The sequence below is a fragment of the Falco cherrug genome, chromosome 9 (genome assembly GCF_023634085.1).
Source record: "Falco cherrug isolate bFalChe1 chromosome 9, bFalChe1.pri, whole genome shotgun sequence".
Classification (NCBI taxonomy): Eukaryota; Metazoa; Chordata; class Aves; order Falconiformes; family Falconidae; genus Falco; species Falco cherrug.
Genome location: NC_073705.1, coordinates 35,526,311 through 35,547,424, shown reverse-complemented (window position 1 = coordinate 35,547,424; position 21,114 = coordinate 35,526,311). Strand labels below are relative to the sequence as shown.

At 41.2% G+C, this 21,114-nt stretch overlaps 1 long non-coding RNA gene across 1 annotated transcript in view; it reads left to right on the top strand.

The window, feature by feature from the left end:
* The first annotated feature begins 302 nt into the window (after nt 1-302).
* The window catches only part of LOC114017822 (uncharacterized), a 43,687-nt gene continuing 22,875 nt past the window's right edge, over nt 303-21,114 (top strand). Inside the window, exons 1-2 of the long non-coding RNA XR_008733984.1 lie at nt 303-406; nt 11,126-11,274. This is a non-coding gene — a long non-coding RNA (uncharacterized LOC114017822). The remainder of the gene's footprint in view (nt 407-11,125; nt 11,275-21,114) is intronic.

Below are 21,114 nucleotides of genomic sequence, written 5' to 3'. Positions count from 1 at the left end.
TGAACAGGCTAGTATAGGCTGGTTGGCTTACTAGTGAGTCTGAGGCTGGATATTGGAAAGAGATGGCCAGATGCAATCAGTGGAAGATTTACAACAATGTAATTAACACCAGTCAAGGGCATTTTGTGAAAAATAATTATTGTGAAGCAAATAGGACATCTATTCTGTGATGAGGTCAGAAATGTAATCAATAAAATTAACTTTCCATAGTAGGGCTGTGAAATCATTTGCAGCACTTAATTAAAGCCACAGGAAAGAGCATATCATGTGGTATTAAATCAAAACTAGACCATTTAAGAAAGCGAACACTACAGTTCAAACAGGAGTCAGACACTGATGGTGAGTGTAGTCCTGCGGCAGCCAGCCTTGGTGAGCCACAGTCTGTTCTGCCCTTCAAATCTCAGAGGTGAGTTGGACAGAGTTCCTCTAAAGCTCCTTTAGATATTAATGTAGACACTCAAAATGAAAAGCATTGCCAACCCCAGTAACTGTAGATGATAGGCTGTTAACAGCCTGTTTGGGATGCTTTGAGGTTGCAGTGATACTGGCATGATTTGTTGGGGGTTTTTTTCGGTCTCTACTCACAAGGCTGATGTTTACTTTTTGTTTTATAATAAAGAGTGAAAAATCTAACACCATTGTTATTTACCTCATTAACTCTAGGCCCAAGAAAATCATGAGGGTTGGCAGCACTAAAACAAATATTTTCTGTCAAATATGGAGGCTCTTTATACTTTTTACCATGAATGTATACATTATTCAGTATAATTGCACTGCACTGTAAGTATAGTTATTAATGTGTACATTAATGATAAAAAATATATAGAAAATATACAGAGTTAGAAATACAGACACTAAATTGTTTGGTCCTGTTTTCAGAACAGCATACATCTGGAGAAGCCAGATCTGGAGACCAAACCGAGGATCCTAACTAGGCAATGCATAAAGGAGAAGATAACCTTTCTCTTATAGCTTCACTGTGGATAAGGAGTAAAGAAGAAACCCTCTGTACAGGAATCCCAGGACAGGTCAGGAGAGGCTTTCAGTCAGTCATACTAACCCACAGGTCAGATTGCACTGGAGATAAACAGCAGGATCTGACTTGGCAGCAGGGCTCTGTAGGAAACTTATTATCAAGGTTTGCTCAGGAGAACCTGCCTCACTGTTAACTGTAGTCAGCTACACCTCTGGGCTGTGAATTGTGTAAAACGCCCAACCTCAAAGTGTGTGGTGATGCAGCACATTCTCGCATGACGCTGTTTGTCCTGTTGGGAAAATGGTGTCAGGCTTACTCATTCGTAAAATGGCATCCTTTTCACAGTACCTTCACAAAAGCCAGAATAAGTCTTGATCTTAGACAAAATGTGGCAACTACTCGCTGATAACTGCAGCTCCTTATCAGTGTTGTAAATGTGATCAGCCCTTGATCAAGCGCAATGCTTTAGGCCTCTTGAGAGTCCTTACAGGTTCCCAGAGAGGTAGTTTCTCCTTCCTACAGTTAGAATTAAATTCACAGCTTTAAGAAACAATAACGTTCTTTAATCCTGGGCTAAATGCCACTTTATGCCTATTTACCTGGCAATAACACACCCTCTATGTGGCTTGATCACAAAGGTACTGATGTGAATCACTGAAAAAGTAATTTAAAAGAGTTAACTCCAGATAATATAAGGTATAGCAAGGCAGCTGTTACAATTTGGAAATCATCCTAGAACTTCAGTATGAGGGAGAAGTTAAACGTTTATTCCCCTTTCTAGGGCCTCTGTTGTGGCATTAAACCATGGGTTCGGTTTTATTCATTGTGTTCTTGCGTATCTGGTGCAAGACAGTGTTTGACCTTTTTTAATAACTTGTTTTAGGATAACTCTCCTAAATTAATCTTTTATTATCAGATGTGCAGGTCAGCAGCATGTTGGTTTCCTTTGCAAGGAATGGATGAGGAGGAATTTGAAGTAATTTTATATGGAATCATCAAAGACATTCAATGGACTAACTATTTCGTAGGTGGTTGTTTCTCTGGATGTTCTAGGTTTTAGTGCTAATTTATATAATGAATGATTTGATTATTTTGAAATTGCAGTAATCCTATAATAAATTGAGGGATTCTGTTATACTTAATACCATTTTAAAAATGGAATGACAGGGATAAATTATACAAACCAACTAGTAAATTAGCACTGAAACACATTTTGAAGGAACTAACACAGTCAAGCCAGAATCGCTTTTTCTTCCCATAGTCACTCAATCATTTCCCCGGTGAACTTACTGAAATCAGTATTTTTTTTCTCTGAAAACCTCTATGCAAAATCGCTTAGATGGAATTGATCATTTATAAAAGACAATGATTTCAGTGATGGGGAAGAAAGGGTTTAGTGAGAGCCAAGTAGATTGCAGGACTGTTATTGAATAAATTTAGTCTGTCCAAAATGAGTGCACTTTGTGCCAGATTTAGTGAAAGCAGGTCTAATTAAGATTTTGCAGAACAGCCAGCATCAGAGTGCCCCAAAAGGTGTTGAACTGGCATGAGTGATAGATAGCTTGTTTCCATGTCATGCCAAGGAACTAGAATAAATCTGTTACAAAGGCAGAGTGAAAGTTAAAGTAGAGAGGGAAAATTTAGGTCTGTAAGCACTAGCAAAGACCAAAGAGGAACAATTTGCACAGGATAAAACCATAGCCATGCAAAGGTGGGTAGTAGAAAAGTGTTTGGAAAACAGACTGGAGGCTTCAGCAAACCTCCCCCACCCCTCTCTGCAGAGATTTAATTAGTTTCTGGTGGCAGAGCAGGTGAAAATGGTTTACACTGAGGTGCAGCCAGTGGGGGATCATGAAGGACTGCTTGGCTTGAAGAGAAAAATGTTTTTAATATTTTTTAAAAAAGTTATTTCTGCTTCTTTCCCATTATGTTGTCCCTGTTCCTCTCTTTTGCTTTATCTCACTTCTAATTTTCCAAGAAGCTGCTGGGCAAAAGCACGGCTGTTGAGTAACTGAATGGGTATTGGCAGCTTTTCCTCATGCCTTTTTCTCTGAAGGACGTGCTTTTGGGGGCTGTTTCAGTGCCAGAGATGGCATGTTTTGAGAATGAAAATACCAAATACCACTCCTTGCCCCCCTCCACGCATGCGTTTCCCTCACAAAGTGCTGGGTTTCGCAGCCAGCTGCCTGACAGCTTTAGCATCACTTTAGCCTTACAAGAAAGCCACGCACCTCTCAGGTGCTTTTGCCGCAGTTCGGTCCCAAAATGGAGCACCCAGCTGCAGCACAGAGCCGGCACCACCAGTGTTTGGGCGGGAAACCTTTGCTCCCCTCTCACCGCGTTCCTCGTGAGTCCTCGGGTGTCAAAAGCTGCCGTAGGAGCCGGGCTTGGCGCCGCCTCCTGCCTTTGTGGCAGCCCAAGTGTGGTGAGACGCGGCGCCCAGAGGGGGCCGGGCCGGGCCGTGGAGGGAATGAGGGCGAGGCGCGCGTGGCTGGCGGGAAACGGCGGGCGACCGTTGGGCCCAGCGCGCGGCAGGGCAGCCGCAGCCCGCGAGAGGGGCCGTGCCGGGGGGCGGCCCGGGTCAGGGCGGCCTGCGGGGGAAGCGCCGCCCGCTGAGGCCGCTGTGGGGGCAGCGTGTGAAGCCTTGTGTTTCTCTGGTCGTAACCTGGCTTCAGAGACGTGGCGACACCTCGACGGCCCCTTCCATCGCTTCTTGACGAGCTAACGCAGCAGTGCACGCTGTTCTTCCCCCAGAGAGGCGGTCTGTGCAGCTGGAATGACAAAGTGTTGAAATAGTAACCGGCATCGTGCTCTTAAAGCTCGTGTCTGGCTGGACAGGAGTCTGCAGAGCTCCTAACACGTTAAACCTGCAGCTCCGGTTGCTTTTGCCTCTGTTCTGCTTACTCAGAAGTGAATGAATTTGTAAAATTCACATTATCTGCAGAGTCTTCTACCTCTGAACAGATGGGTCATGTTCCCAAAGTTAGAATACTAATCCTGAGGCTGGTCATGTGCTTTAAGTAAGGTAACAGGTTCAGCCTGCCACTGGAAAGGCTTGGTTTATGGGAGGAGTTATGGAAATTTGCTTGCAAAAGAGTCAGTTACATGCTGTTGGCTGCTTAGGTAAGTGGCATGCTGTTCACTCTTGGAGCTGTATTCCGTGCACCTTCAGTGCTGGTCAGTGCGGTTATCAAAGAACAGATTACTTCGATTCCACTTGCCAAACTTTTGGATGCCTTCGTGTTACAGATCTGCTAATAAGTTAGAATTAATTGACTTTATTAGATTTTATTAAATCATTTTAATAGAAATATAGAGGGATAAGAAATATATTTTAATGAAACTTGTAGTTGCACAGTAAAAGCTGCTGTGAAATCCTTTGTACAGTCCTGTACCAAGGCCAGAAGAATGGGCTAGAATCATTGTTTAAAACTTAGGTAACAAATTTGGGATTTTACATATTTCTTTGTATTTGACTAGTCTTCTGTATGTAGAAAGTGTATTGAAATGTCAGAATATAGAATTAATGGCAACTGGGGAGAGTCGACTGGAACAACTGGTAGTTACCTGCCAAGAAACTGTGAACTTTAGTAAAAGGTAATTCCAGCAGGGGGAGATTGCAACCACCGACTTATATACCACCTACCCAAATCATACTCCAGACCCATTTCTGGACCTTTCTAACCTTTACTGCGCAGAATCGGATATGGGAGGAGAGTATGTTAATGATTTCTGGAGAATACTATGATTATGCATGAATACTTAATGAATATGTATTAATAAGTTCTATATATGGTGTATGATTTTGAAACTTCGTGTGCGTTGATCGTGAGAGGACTCACTCACGCACCCGGCTGTCAATAAAGAAGTGTCTGCTTATCTGCATCACATTGGTGTCGATACGTCTTCATTCCGAGATTTCGGTGACATTTGCAATTTCCAGATTGCTTGTATGGCAGGGGATGCATGTATTGGCTGAAAAATCTCTATGCGTGCTCCTGCAATTTCAGCTTTGTGGATAGACAGATGTTGACAGAGGAAAGTATGGAAACGTTTGGATTTGTGGGGAAATGGAGGGAACAGTTCACCTGAAAGATGACAGAGTAAAACTTACTTTGTTGATTGTCCTACCCAGTATGTCTTAATATTGTATAGGTCCCCATATAAATACAGATTTTTGGCATTTCTTGGTCCCAGTGAGCATCAGTTCTCAGTCTGCACTATTATGCATGAAACAAATAAAAATTAGGTCTATCTTTGTCTAACAGTGCCAACAATTTGTCCACTATGCTGCTGTTTGCATGGAGGTTTGGGAACATATGCTGCTGTTCCTCAGCAGTCTGCAGGTTTATTTCCTGTGATGTTCAAAATGTAAGTGTTGGCCATAAAGCTTTAGACGTAACTGTGGGGCACCTAGGCTGCATCCAGATGCTATCAGGGAGTCACGAACTTCTGTGGGGAAGACTTTAGAGTGAGAGCTGTTGGCAGCCAGAAATACTGCTGATTTTGATTCACCTCTGTCATGAAGTTCAGATAGCATGGAGTTTTGTTTCTGGAGCTGGTGCTGCAATTTCATCTCCTTATTTGAAGATGTAGGGGGAAAAGTTGCATTAGAGGATGGCAGTATTGATGTGTGTGGGTGGTTGGATGCTGATGTACAAGGGCATGTAATGAAGGAACCTGTGTGTAAGAAAGTAGCAAATTGGTTTTTTGGTGGTGCTTTTGTTCTGAAGCTCAATTTAAGTGCAAGTTCTTCTGGACTTTGCTGACTATTGTAAAAGTGTTATGTTTGGTTTCACTCAGATTTAGACAATATTCCAGATACAGGTTGCAAGTAGAGGTCTTGATATGTTTTCAAAATTACATTAATAGACGTAAAAGTGTGCAGATTATTGGTTGACAACTCTCTGCGTGTTATTGGTATCACTGCTGAGTTCAGATCAGGCTCCACTGCAATGCTGAATCTACAAGTTATAAATCTGGCATGGACAGAGCTCAGGATGCAAGATCAGACACCCTTTCTATACTGCAGTTCAACACCCAAAAAGTAGCAGAAAGCCTATACATCAAGTGAATGTATTTTAGTAAGAGACTTACATTTAAGTAACCATACCTTGCATTGTGCTTCTGTTATTGGACATAAAACCATGAGGTTTGCTTTGCCATATACTGTTAGAGCTGAGAGTAATTTCTGGCTTGTGGCTGATGTATAGAAAGTTGCGGGTTTTAAAAGCTGTACTGAAAGGTCAAAAAGGCTGTGTGTTGCACCATTTTGTACTGGGACAATGTGGTGAAACTAAAACGGGGGGTCGTGAAATTTCAATTCTATACAAAGCCAAAAGGGTAGGAAAGGCCATGTTTTCAGATGTTTCAGCTCTCTGTGAAAAGTATTTCAAGGGTTCCCTGTTACTGCATGTATTGAGTGCAACATAAAGCAGCAAACTAAGTGCTGTTATTCTATGGACTCACAGTGTACTAGGTAAAAGCACATCCTTTGTGTGGAATTGCTTGTTATGCATAATATCCCTCTACAAAAGAGGTACTAGTATGATGTATCCCACATGGCCTTCTTTGGTGACATCACTAGAAATGCTTACTGTGAGCTCTGATTTCTTTATTACAGCCTAAATATTGTGAGTGTCACGACATCTTTTTGTTGTGTAGGCAAGCTGGTATGCTGATAACTTCTGACTCTCAAAAACGAACAGAAAATTCGCATTGCAAAGTAGAAACCTGGAGAGTGTGCTTTGGGGCCAAAAGTCAAGTGCAGCAGCACTCAAATTCAGCAGCGGATCCAAGGAATTTAAACTGGAATTAGCAAGGTCAGAAAAGACAGGGCTCCAAGAGGACATGCCTTGGAAAAGTCAGTTAACCTACAACATTATGCAAATTATTGCAAGCAATGGCTGCTGCATTCTACTGTAATTGTATACTGTATTTTGGAAATCTTGGGGATTTTATTTAGTTAGACCTGGATACCAGGATAACCTAAGCAGTATATTAGCTTTTAAGAAAAATTTAATTCTGCAGTGAGAATTTGATTGATGGTGATTTGAATGCAACTGTTAAATTTCTTGGTGTGGAGTTGGGAATGTTCTTAGGTACCACCTCTGTAAAATGCGCATAAGCACTTTCTAATATGGAGGAATTATGCTTTTCTAGACCTTTGGTTGTTTCTGCTTGTGAAAATACTATCCTTTGCCTTTCTTGCACTAGCACTTGTTAATACACATTTCTGTTTGTGGAATTTTGACATCTTCAGTAAAACTGAGGTGGTTGGTAGGCTTAAAGCAACCTAGTAAATATAAAGCCTGAGAAAAATTTATGCAGAAAGAATAGAATAAAATTATTATCCGAAACAGTGTGATACTGACTGTGATTTGGACTGTGTTGAGGTTTATATCCAAATTCACACATGCTAAGACTAGTTTTGGAGTCTGGATGCAAAACTAGCATATCTGTGAAGACTAGTGGGTAAAGCTTTCTGTCCTGAGTACATCCAGAGCTTGAAGTTTCACACCTTCTCATGCTGGTTTGCTCAAACAGGCTCCTCCTTCCCCCAGGAAGAGAAGATTAATGGCTACATGAGAAGTTAGGGCAGGCTAAGTGTGTCATTGAATTGCATAAGCCCACAAGGTGAGTTGTAAAGGCCAAGGAGAAATGTGTTAAGAGACAAGGAAGGTAATAGGAATTCAGGATCAAACTGCTGATGTGTAAAACTTACTCTAGGATGAGCTTCTCTTAACCGGCAGTAGAGAACCTTCCACTTCTGTATCTCTTTCCTAGGATGCAGGAAAGACAAAATGCATAGACCTATCTAGGACCTACCCAACAGTGATTTGTACAGTTCAGGTTCATATTTGACTCCTCAAGAATAGTAGCTAGCAGTCCTACTGCTTTCAAGTATTTTAGATAGCTGCTGGGTGAAGATCAGCTTCCCTTCAAAAGTGGGTTTAGTTTTGGGGCAGGTATCCTATCATCCCAGCTTAGTTTGGTTTAGGTTATTTTTGAGAATGCTTATTCTAGTTCATAAACTATAAGAGACCTGGGAAATGATGGCTGGAAAACACCAGCGGTTGTTTGCATGCAAAAAGCTGGATATAGTCACTATGCCAACCAAGAAACAGACAAACTCGGTCTTTATCACTCCATTTAAATTTCCAGGACGGTTAAATGAGACAAAATGCATGCAAAGTTACACGGCAGTTTGGTAGCTCGTCCTGTGAGGGAGCCGACCTCTCTTTTATGCTAGTTTGCTGGTTTTGGTGAACCTTTTTGGTAAACCTGCTTTTAAGTATGGACTCACACTTGATGTAACAGCAGTGGTACTAAGGGGTTGGTCTGGAATTCTTTCTCTCCCAGTATAGAGCCAGGCATTGAAAATAATTTCAGTTTGCTTTTGAATTTTTTTTTTTTCCTGTAAAGCCCATTTCTTTAAAAGACTAGTGAAAGAGGAATAAGTTTACAGGATCTGGCAATGTTTCTGCAAAAGCTCCATTTTAACCATAGTGTATTTCCAGAAAAAGACAGTAGAGGGGGCTCGTGAAATACACATGCTTTGTTACTTTCTGCAGCAAAATAAATTTCTTCATTTTTCTGCTGCTGGGGGTGGAAGAAGGTGCTGAAATTGTTTTTCAGGCAGCCAGCACACCACCACTGTAGACTGGAAGCTGAGGATAATTTTGAGAGAATGCCAAGTGAGATCTACAATGGAAAAAGCCTAAGGCACCTGAGGAAGTTAACTTAGGGTTACGTTTGATTTTTGGTTTTAATGTGTGGAATATATATGGAGCATGGAGTGACCTCACTTCCTTCACTGTGTAGTTTGCGGTCCTAGATTCAACAGAATAAGCTTTTTAAAATACTTTTCATATTTTAATCATTTTGGCAAAAATTCATTCCATTTTCAAATAATCACAAATTGTGACAACATCCCTTTGTGCAGAGATATAATCAAACACTAGATTTCCCACTGTAATAACACAATCTTAAATGCAACATAAATGTGGAAGGGGTGGAAAAGGTGAGTCAACAATGAACAAGAGCTATATGGGTAAAATAACCCAGTTAGTAGTATATGTCATGATACAAAGATATACACACACATAAGCGATTTGATTGATAGGTTTTCTTAGTTAATAAAATCTTATATGTTTTCCTGTGTTTCAGGGCTGTTTCTTCATGGGTTTTTTGTCCTTAATGTGTCAGCATGTTGATAAGCCGAAGTATCACAAACACTCGGAACAGAAATCCAGTCCTGCTGTAGTAAACCAGCATTGTTCTAAATGTTACATATATGACAGCATTTTGTTCTTTTTCTTCTATGTTTTAAGCATCTAAAAAGAAGTGCTCTAAAAGCTACCAGTTGCACTGTTCCAGTGCCCTGTCTGCCAGCATGCCTGGGACACTAAACCAGCGCACAATTAGCACATTACTTGTTAACAGAACAAATACACTATTGACTCAGAACAGTACTGCAAACAGTAGGACATAATACAACATCGATTGGATATGTGCTTGACTGTTCTCTTAATGTTTACTGTGCTGTTGAACAGATTAGAAAGTTGAACAGATTTCTTTTTGAGGTTTTTCTCACTGAAACACATTTGCCATTCAACATGCTGCGTTCTGACGTGACTTAACTGTTGACAGGAATGACCTTCAATTTGCTGTCCGTGACATGTATTGAACCTTGGTCAATACTCCCTTGCAGAGACATGGTCATAAGTGGTGTGTGGTGTGTTTAGTTCCATATTTCCCTTTCATAATAACATTGACATAACCAACGCACTGCTGGAACTATAGTGTTGTGTGTTGCGTTTTTTTCCAGGTAATTGAATTCACATGGATTTTGGCCTCATGTCCTGTAGGAAACCACAAGAACAAGGTGCTGAAAAATCCCCTGAAAGCTAGGCAATGAAAGTGGACCTTTACAGACCAGAGCTTTTGCTGAAATGTTATGTCCTGCGAAGTACATTACAAATGTTCATTGTTAATGGTGCTTAGATGTTACCTGAAAACAAAACCCTCCCAGTAAAGCAGCCAAACAGGGTGATTTTTTCCATGCAAAGGACTACAGTTGTGTTCTGTGTATGTGTGCCTGATGCAGAGTAATATGTCCTGGGGACTCTGAAAATGTATCAAAACCCGTAACAGGCCAGTTAGTAAAAGTATCTCATTCTGAATACATGTTTTCTCTGAAGTACTTTGTCAGTAAAATACTGGGTAGGTATAAAGAGTGTGCACACACACACACACACACCCCCCCACACACACGCAAATTCTTCACAGACCAAGTGCTGTGCAATACAGATGTTGTTCACAAATCTTTGTCAGAAAGATTTTGTTGTAATGAGAGCTTTTTTATTGCAGAATATAATACACAAGGTTTGGTAGAAAGGTGCTGTACTGCTTCACAGCTCATCTCAGCCCGTATTGCTCTGTGCAGTCATGCACGTGTGACAGAATATCCTTGCATTTCCTGAGCTGCGTCTGGTGCAGAAACCAACCGTACAGCTTTTCATTGCTTTTTTACCTTGAAGTCGTAATGAAGTTGTTCCATTTGTTCCTCATACTTTGATCCTGTGGCCTATGTTGAAAAGTGGAGTAGTTGGGCTAGGAGGAGGTGTTTTACAGGCAGCAAAAATCCTCTGGGAGCTGGCTAAGCAAGGTCAGGACTAGAGCAGAGCTGCCTAATCTGACATGTGATCCTGAACTGTAGAAAACTTCAAGTTCTCTGGACTTCTGAGATCTTAAATACCAATCAGAGGAAGAATAGAAACCATCAAAACCTTCCCTTTCTCTCTATTTTTTTAAGAAGCAATCAATTATTAAGTCACTTCCTACTGAAAAGGATCCAACCCAAACTCTAATGCTTAACCCTGTCACTTTTGTCGTCTGAGTCAAGCACAGAGGAGTTACAAATTCTCTTGCTTTGAGGAATGGGGAAGCAAGAAATACAGTAAAAGTATGCTGTGCTATTTCTTAAGTGGACTGAATAGGAAAGGCAGAAGTATTAATGACAAACTGTACACTTTGCCACACAGAGGAAGCTTGGAGCAAAATAAATTTAATTACTTCAGCATTTGTTGCAGCAACTTTACAAACTGATGTATTTTTATACTAAACTAGTTTTTTTCCTTATGCCAGGTATTTTATTTGAGGACCAGTGTCAGCACAAATCTTTCTGTCTTCAGCCTGCTGCAAGCCACAGATGCTACCTGCAGGACCAGGGATCAGTCTAGAGTTGATTACATCTAAAGAAACAGTGGGTGAGGAAAGTAACTATAGCTGAAAAGGTGAGCTGTGCTCCATTGTTGCCATAGATCTTGAATTATGTTTTTATCTGTGTGGTTTTGTTTTATTGTAATTTTTCCTCTTCCCCCGTGCACACCCACCCACCTGCTCCCCCATAAATACAGAACACTACTCTGAAGCATGTCCACCACATGGCCTCTATTAGAAATCAAACTGGCCAGCCCAGATTTTTATAACCACAGCAAAATTAAGCTTTTGGGTGTACTATTTCAGGTCCAAGCAGACACTGAAGGAGATGATAGCAAACGCCTCTTCTTAAGACTATATAACTCTAGTTTTAGTTGGGCAATAGATACTGCCAACTTATATGTCTCACCTGATTAAATGACTCAGTATCTGAATGGAAGTCCCTTTCTACCCCAAATCAATATGATTTTTAGGGAGAGCTAAGAAAAAGGAACTGAACTGGATATTTGTAATGAGAAGGAAAAAATCCCTCCCTTCTTTTTTCTATGGAGATGAAAAAGAACCCCAAACCACAGGCCCAAGTCTTGCCAAACTCATCTTTACTGGAAGCAGCTGAGTCTTTGGACAAGCTGGAGCTGGGTTAATGAGCAGGGTACAAGTGGGTTTATTCCAACAGAGGTCTATACTGCATGGAGCACTCACATGAATCACTGAGTGACATGTCTCCTGCAGTCCTTGACATAAGTCTTTCATGTTGAGGTACTTTCAGTTAAATGGGTCATTAATGGTGCATCTTTTGCATCATCAAATTCCCTCAAGAGCTGCTCATCTTTGTTGGCTTATGCACAGCAATATCCTTCTAAGTCCTTGGCATCTGTCCCCTGTATGTAATTATGTAGAAATTAATCTCCATGCATGTGAATAGCTCATTTTCCAAGAATGACGTGAGAGCTGCTTGCATTGTTACTAGTAAAGCACCTAGATTTATCAAACAACTCTGCAAGGAACAGGCACATAAACTTCAATGTGTAAATAATATGTTAATATTCTAGCTGTCTGGTCTACACTCAGATGTTGGAATGCAAATGCTTTCTTTTTTCTGTGAAGACAGCAAATGTTACATGTTATCCACTATGTAAATGTCCTTAGATAACATTAATCAAAATGGCTTATCAGCTGCAAAACATACTTCTAGATGTGCATCTTCAGGGCAGCCCAAAGCCAAATGGGTGACAGGCTTCTAATAGATGGCTCATGAAACCCTGTTCTGCCAGCACTTGTCTTTGTTAAAGCTGAACTGTAGTCCATGTTCTCATCCCGTGATACAGGGTGTGATATATGTGGGCTGGTCTTAGAAACTCTGATTCCTTCATGCCAGAGGAAAAACAGGAGCATGAAAGCAATGCAAATATGCAACCCAAACACACGCAAGTCTTTTTCCCACAGATCCCTGAACTTTGAGAGTTTCTTGCAAGACTAGAAAGCTAACTGAAGAGAAGCATCCAGTCAAATCCACACAGAAGTTCCCTCAGAAGTCTGATGTCCTAGTGGTCTATGCCATCATTTCGAACGTAGTAAATGTGCATTTCCAGTGGTATATGCTGTTACTAAGATAAAAATTGGAGCCCATACTAATATGGTAGGTTGGCTTCTCTATGTACAGCAGAACAGAAATTGGGTCAAGGAATGAGCAGGAAGTCAGCAGTGACACTGCTTCACAAGCAACTAGTTTTGTACTTGGGGTTGAAACTACATAATCCATAAGCCACTAACTGTATATACAAAAATGTGAAGTTCAACATATTCTATTGATAACTTTCTGAGCAATGGTTTCCTGTTACTTTCCATGCAGCACAGAGTTAGCTGTGTTAACAAAATAAGAACTGGATGTGTTTAAAAGCTGCCTGCCCATTCGAGTAATATGGTTCATGTGAGCGTAGACCTCCACGTTCTTGGGAAGGTGGGGCAGCCAGTGGTGGAGTAACAAGCCTAGACGGTCTGTTTGATTGCTCAGCCTCACATTGGTCTGTAGAAAAGCACGTCCTGTTGGATTCCATTTCCAAATATTTTAAGAGCAGGGGGATAATCAAGGATGCATTTGTTGAGAGCAAATTGTGCTTGACCAGCTGGATTGCTTTCTCCAATGAAATGGCTGATTGTATGGTTCAGGGGAGAGCAATGGACACAAACTACCTTGGTGTTTAGAAAAGCTTTTGACAGGATCTATCACAGCATTCTTGTTTGGAAGCTGTGGTATGGGCTTGAAGAACAGATGGCCAAATATGCTTAAAGTTGCCTGAGCTGCCAGTCTTGGAGGGTAGTAATGATGGGCCAGATGTCCAGCTAGCAGCTGGTTAAGAGTAAAGTACCCCGGGGATTGATTTGGGAGCTGTTATTGTTCAATAACTTCATCAACAGCCTGGATGATGAAACAAATTGCCCCTATGGCAATTATTAAGTTGCCCTTTATATATGTGTAGTAGTTAGTAACAGAACCTGTGAGGCTACTTATTTTCTGGTGGTAGACTTGGGATTTTTTTGCTAGTGCTGGGTTTTGCAACACTTGATCTTCTGTGAAGCTGTCGAGAACTTTTAAATAAGCTGATGTAGTGGATTTACCTTGGCTGGAACCAGGTGCCCACCAAGCTGTTCTATCACTCCCCTCCTCCAAAGAATGGGGTGAGGGGTGAAAATAAGCTGTCAAAAAAGCTTGTGGGTCAAGGTAAAGGTAGTTTAAGGAAGCAATAGTTTAATGAAACATGTGTGGAAGCAAAGGAAAACAAAAGATGTTATTCTCTACTTCCCATCAGCAGGCAATGTTCAGCCACTTCCTGAGAAGCAGGGCTCAGTATGCGTAGTGGTTGCTCCGGAAGACAAATGTAAATAACAAATGCCCCCACTTCCTCCTCCTCTCTCTTAGCTTTTATATCTAAGCAGATGTCATATGGTATGGAATATCTCTTTGGTCACTTTGGGTCAGCTGTCCTGGCCATGTCCCCCGCTCCCAAGGTCTTGCCCACCCCCAGCCTAGTGGTGAGGATGGGGAATGTTGGAGAGACAGCCTTGATGCTGTGCGAGCCCTGCTCAGCAGTAGCCAGAACGCTGGTGTGTGTCACCACTTTTCTAGCTACCAGTACAAACCACAGCACTATGGGGGCTGCTGTGGGGCTCAGCCAGACCCCATGCAGCTGCATTTACTTGCCAGTATTAGAAATAAAAAGGGACCCTGGTAAAGTAGTATGTGGGACCTTGTTAAGTCCAGTTCCATGAGCAGCTTAAAACCTTATGAACAAGGTGAAGCAGTCCAGCTCCAAGAGCGATTCAATTATTATTTTAGTAAATCTTATACATTTGACTTGCTGGAGCAGTTTAGTACCTTCATACAATATAAAGATTAGATTACAATGTTATTCTCTTGCCAAACAGTGGCACTTCAAAATAGGTCTGAGTTCCTATTTTGGTGTAATTTTCCAGAATAGTGGCTTGCTTAATGATTTATGCTGAGAGGACTTTTGCTCATATTAACACCTTCAAAGTACAAGCTAGAAGACTAGAATCTATCAAAAGACTTTTTTTTTTTTCTCCTGATATAATGTCTTAAATTCTGAACTAATTATTTAGTGGCTGGAAATATGCTGTGATCTCACATAAAATAATTTTCTAGGTGGAAGGAGAAAAATAGTATCTTAATTTTGGTGGTCCCTGAGGAGAGCAGAAGTAAAATACTGTTTCCAATACAGACTTTCAAGATTTTGTGGCATTAATTAAAAGCATGATTTGGGGCTGTTATCTGTTGAAGGGCATAGAACTTGCAGTGCCTAACAAAGTGCTCTAAAAAGAAATCACTTCAGTTATGCATCGTGGATGCTGGTGCTTTCATACAGGTTTGTGTATGTTTGTCATGATGCTTGTTTTGTAAGAACATAATATAAGAAGGGCAATACTGAGAAAAAAAGTCTCCCAGCTTCCAGTCATTTTCAGTTCAAGGAACCTCCTAAGCTTCATATAGTTTCTCAGTACCGAGTATCTTGGTGAACTTTTTTCCCATGTTTCTGTGCATCCCCTGCCTGACTGCATGTGAATTGTTCACATCCAGGACATCTTGTGGCAAGGAATTATACAGTTTAACTAAGTACGCCATGGAAAAAATAGGTTCTTGTGTGTTCTTGAACCTGCCACCTGCTAGTATCGTTTCACAAACCCCAGGTCTTGTGCGGGAAGAGGCAGGCAGTAGCTAGCCCCTATTCACCCTCTTCTTGCCACTTATGATTTTACAGATATCTTTTGCTCTTCTCTATCATCTTTTCTAGATGAGAAAGTCCTGGTTTATGCAGTCATTCTTTATATGAAGGCATTGGCTCTTCAGACCACTGGCCATCCTTGTCCCTCCTTGAACTTTTTCCAGTATCAGTCAGGTGTTGTTGAGGATGGGTGAGAAGGACCAGAATTGCAATAATTATCCAAGCTCTGGATGAAATGTGGATTTAGACAGCAGAATTGCAAAGTTCTCTGCTTTTTTAATAATGCTGAATTATTTCAGAGTTTTGATGACGGTGTACTGAGCTGATATGTTTTCTTGTCTAACCCTAAAATCTAGCTCTCGAATCAAAATAGGCAGGATGTTCCCCATCATTGTGTCAGTGAAGTTTGGGCTGGTGTTCCACTTACGTCACTTTACATCAGAGCTGATGTGTCTTTCTAACACTCTGTTACTTAGTCCTGTAGGTTCTCCTGCAGTTCTTCACAATCTGCTTTTCTCTTTACTAACTTAAATAACAAAATTACTAGACTTTGTGAGTGACTATTTATCCCCTTTTCCATGTTGTTTGTGAATAGCTTTCCACATATGCTGCAGTGTGACTAGTGGTTATCACCAAGCAGCCAAATGCATTGGTTGTTTTGAGGCAGAAAAACTGTAGTTGCTGAAGAATGATGGAACTGATTCAGATTTAAACATGGGACTGTGATGCGAGTGTGTTTGCTAGGTCATTACTGTTGATTTTGGACTTTACACCCATTAGCTCAGGTCCACTGTTTTACCCACAGCAGCGAGACTGGGGCTGCTGTTGCAGGATCCCCTCAGATAGTCTGCAGTTTGTTCCCTTGCTCATAACCTGCAATTCTACCTTTCCAGGTAGTGCATACACAGGAAACTTGTCTCTGCTTCTTGGCAGAGAGCTGCTGACCGCTGGCTTCTGCTTGCTTTGTTTTTTACTAATTCTCCTACTTCAGTCTCCATGGTTTTCAATCAGTCCTGAATGAATTACTGTGGACCTGCTTGGGTAAGCTTCGGCTCAGCGTTTGGCATGTTTCTGCCACCATTTGCTTGCCCAGCCAGCCTAGACCTGGCTTACTTTTATCACTTCAGGCTTATGTATGATTAAGCAAAATTTCACTGATATTGCCCATATAATTCTGCTTAGAAACAGTTTTCTGTGAAATACAAAATAGGTTTTTGTTAATATTTTCTCTGTGAAATACACAGATACCTTACAGAAACCAAACATCACCGATACAAGTTAATTTAAAAAACTAATCTAATTCCTTCAATTTCATTGGAAGAATATCAGTCATTAATAAAAAAAAAACCAAGCCAGAAGGAGGTTTGATTCTGCATTGGTATTCGTAAGGTAGAAAGCTACGAAACTGAGCAAAAGTCTTTCCAGCCCAGTATTTCATCCCCAGAAATGGCTAGTAGTGGGTTTTCAAGGAAAGAACCTAAAGAACACGCTGTGCTGCTATTTTTTGTCATAAGCAGAGGTAGTTCTGCAACATTTGTCTGACATCCCTTAGGCAGAGAGATGCTCACACACACGGAAACTGTGCAACAGTTGGTCAGGGTCAGGGCTGGCTCCAGAGTGCCTTGGGCTGAGGGGGCTGTACTGCCCATGTGCTGCACAGCTGGGTCTTCCCATGTGCAGGAGTTGGCACCCAGAGCTGATGCATCCTGAGTGCCCTGGGTATGCTCTGCATGCGTAGGCCGTCTGTGCAGCACCTGGGCAGCAGATGTTGTACGGCTGGTCAGTGCTGGGCATGCATCGTGCAAATGTCCTGTGGGGACAACTGTGCAGTGGGCTGTTCTGGGGGCTTTGCTGATCACCTTGGTCATCTGAGTGTCTCGAGCCCATAACCTGTATGTATATGGACAAAACGCCCTTCGAAAAAGGTGATGTGTCCCAAGGAATCTAGATCATGCAGGATATGCTTAATAAAGAGTTTTTAATAGCTGCTATGGCTACATTTCTGGTGCATGTCGACGTTTGGGCCTAATCTCTCTTCCATTGAAGCCAGGGCCAAAAATCACACTCATTCCTACCAAAGCTGTCACTGGAATCCCTTTCCGCTTTCACCAAAAATCCTACTGCCAGTACGTATGAGAGGAATTGGACAGTAGGGAAGGGCAACATGCACTGAAATCAGTGCCTGTGTAAATCATGGCAGTTGTGTCAGTGACTTGTCTGGAGTCAGGACCTTGGCCATATATTTTAATTCTTGCAGTGCTGAGTTTCCGTTCTGCTGACAGGGAAGAGGAATGACTAAAATCATTGAATTCACTGGCTGTAGCAGTAGGTTCAGCTCATTTCTCTTCTGCAATTGCTCTTTGTCTTGGGTAGTTACCCTGTTGTTAAGAAAAATCAGTCTCGATGCATCTAACTCACAAGGGTTCCACAAGGCTTGCAAACATCTCTGAGGTACTCACAGCTGCTGAAGTGCTTTTGATTGACAACACCACTTTCATGTAATTCTTCCATGTTTCCTTTTGTATTGTTTTCAATTGCAGTAATTTCAACAGAGCTGTCTACAGTCAGAAACTATGGAAATTGAATACAAAAAGATGTAATATTTCAAGGAAGAGTAAGTATCGCAGTGTCTTTTTTTTTTTTTCCAAGAGAAAGGATATAGGTTTCTCAAGAGCAGCTCTGTATTCTCAGTTTAACTGGCAGACAGGAAATGCTTTTTCTTTCTTTAGGTCCCAAAGGATGTTTCTTTGTTAGAAAGCCAAACCTCCATTTCCTCTATTTCTTGTAACTGATAGCAAACCTGGTGAACATAGAGTAGACTTGGCATCAAATGCATGAACTTGTAGCTTATTTCTTTTACAAACCAATTTCGTTTGAACATTGGAAGTCTGCCTTTGTTTTCTGCTAGATAACTTGGTAGGCAACTAATTGATGTTCTTGTGGCCAGATGCTGGAGCCTACCCTGATGTTAATGAGACTTCACTAACACAAACAGTCTCAATGAGGTTAACAGCAACCCATGTGTGTGTGGAAGTCCCTGGTGCAGCTGTTTTATGCTGAGAAATGTTAACAGTGGCTTGGTCTCAATCCCAGCTTTGACCTGCAACAAATTCCCCTTTTCTTCCCCAGGGTCCTGTGCATACACTGAATATGGCTGGACTGCATATATAAAGCATACATAGAGGTACCCAAGCGAGCTTTGGTAACAGAAACAATAGCTATGTACAGCCACAAACCTGCTTTTAAGAGCGCTAATTGCAGTTTGGGTGGCAGAGCATGCTGTCCAAATTGCTGTGCAGCTAACACGTGGACTCGTGCGGTTAAATGTCAGGATGGGAATTTCAAGAGCATTTTGAAACAAATCAGTCTTGTAGTGATCAAAAAGCTGTGACTGCAGCCAAGTGGTTAGGTTGGGTAAGTCAGATATCTAGGATGCTGAGTAAGTGTGGTATGATGATTTGGAGCAGGTACAATGTAGCTGAGAAGGCTGGAGAAGTATTGCAAGGATAGGCAGAAAATACCATCTTAAACAGTGCAAAACACACAGCAGACACCAGCACTTGGAAGTCACGCTTCTGGCTATTGCTGGTACCTGACTGTCAGCTGGAGGGCTGCAGGGGCAGAAGCAGCGTGTGGCTGCAACTGACCTCACGTTCATGGATGCAAGACTCTAAGCACCAACTGTGTCTTTTTATTTGTCTTTCTAGAGGTTAGGAACCTTGGTTGCTGGAGTCTGCCATCTCTGCAAACTAGTCTGACTCAGTATCTGCAGCGTTACTTCTTCACTGTCTTTGTATTTTCAGGGGATGATTTTTCTTGATTTACTTCAGACCAGGACAGAATACCCCTGTGCTTTAAAGGATTGCTGCCTAATGAGTTTCTGTGATTCTGAACTTTAGTGTAAAGTTTCTCAGCCATGAGGCTCTCCTTTGCAGAACTGCTGAGATTATTTTCATTTACAATTAAATGAGAGGTAAAGTTTAGCCTCCCATTTTGTTTGGTTTTGTGCCCACACCTCTGAATTGCTTCTGCAGTGGTTTGTCTGACTGTGCAGCTGTAGAGACCAGACAGAGACAAGGAAGACTTCAGCTATTTGATTGTCATCCAGCTGGCAATAGTAGTGTTGGGTTTGGGGAGTTTTCTAGCTGATAAGTAGGTTTATATGTTTGAGTTTGATTATTCTAGGCGGACTGTTGTGTTTACTTCTGGTTAAAAAGTTGCTCGAGCAGCTAGATGCATACTTTCATCATATGCAGGCATTTGTGCTTTGTCAGTGAATTAGCTACATATTTCTTGTTTAAAAGTTCCAAAATATTCCCACATGCTGCTTGTCCTTGATACATGAATCACAAGGCGAATGGCAAATTTAGGAAGCCCCTTATAACAAGCATACAAATAAAAATTAAGAACTCATAAAGGGCAAAATTATAGGTTAGAATTCTGATAGTTGGGTGTCTTAATAAATACTTGTTTTGCTTGCAAACAATCTGCAGAAACATTTTAAAAGTTTATCTGTGAAGACAATATTTTCAGAAATAAAAACTACATTTTTTTAGGGGAAACTATAGCAGTAAAGGAGCACAAGAAAACAGAAGGAAACATGCAAGTAGCAGGCCTATGATGTTGCCTGACTTGAATTGTATACTTCAGTTATCCTGAAGTTAAATTTGATCATGAATAGTCAGTTCTGCAATGAAGTAGTTTGCTGTAGCACTCAACTACCATTCAAAGAAGACAGTGAGGCTTTTTGACTGGTGTAGTCCAGCTTTTATAAAATAGGAAGCTAAAATTGCAACTTTATTCAAGGCATCAGGAAATTTCAACTGTCTTAGCTGGCAAGAAAAAGAATATAAATTTTAATAGACTTGATAAAAACAGTTTTATGGTACGAGATGAGTAGTCAGCCTCTGAAAACCCATGTAGATAACTACTGGTCAGTTTTCATGTAAATACTTGATATGAAATTAACCACTTAATAATTTAATCATCAGTCTAACTGATGAATGGAGTCATTAGCACCTACCTATTTTATCTAATGCTGAGACACCAAGGTTCTTTTAGGTTGTGTTCCCAACAAGAATTTGTCTGTTTGTCTCCAACTGCATATTCTTTGTAAAATCATAATAGCAGGATGTGGTTGGAACATCATACATGATATTACAGCTGTTAACAGCAAGGCTTTTCCAGGAAGGGATGTTGGAGATGTATCTGATATAGTGCTTGCAGTCATACCCCAGGAAAAATACTGACCTCTTGTCAGACTGGATGTCTGCTGTTAGCTTACCAACTACAGGAGAGGAGTGGTGAGGCTGTATGAATTGGTGGTCTTCACAATTATTCTCACTGGTCTTCAGCAAAGTCCCTTGACCCTTACTGGAAAGCTATGCAATAAGGTGCTTCTGGTTCACTAAAACCAACCAACCAACCCCCAACCACATGCCCTGTCATCCTATCGTGAACTTACTCGAAATGGAGCAACAGAACTGTACTTTTCCAATAGAAAATACGGACTGTGATCTTGTTGCTACCACACAAAACAAATACCACCTATTTGCAAAGTAATTCTTCCTACATCTTGATGGCTGGCTTTGCCACTGAATTATTCTTAAATGGGATCCATTTTAAATGCAAACCACTTTCTTAATTTCCTCCTAATTAGTCTTCTGTAGACAT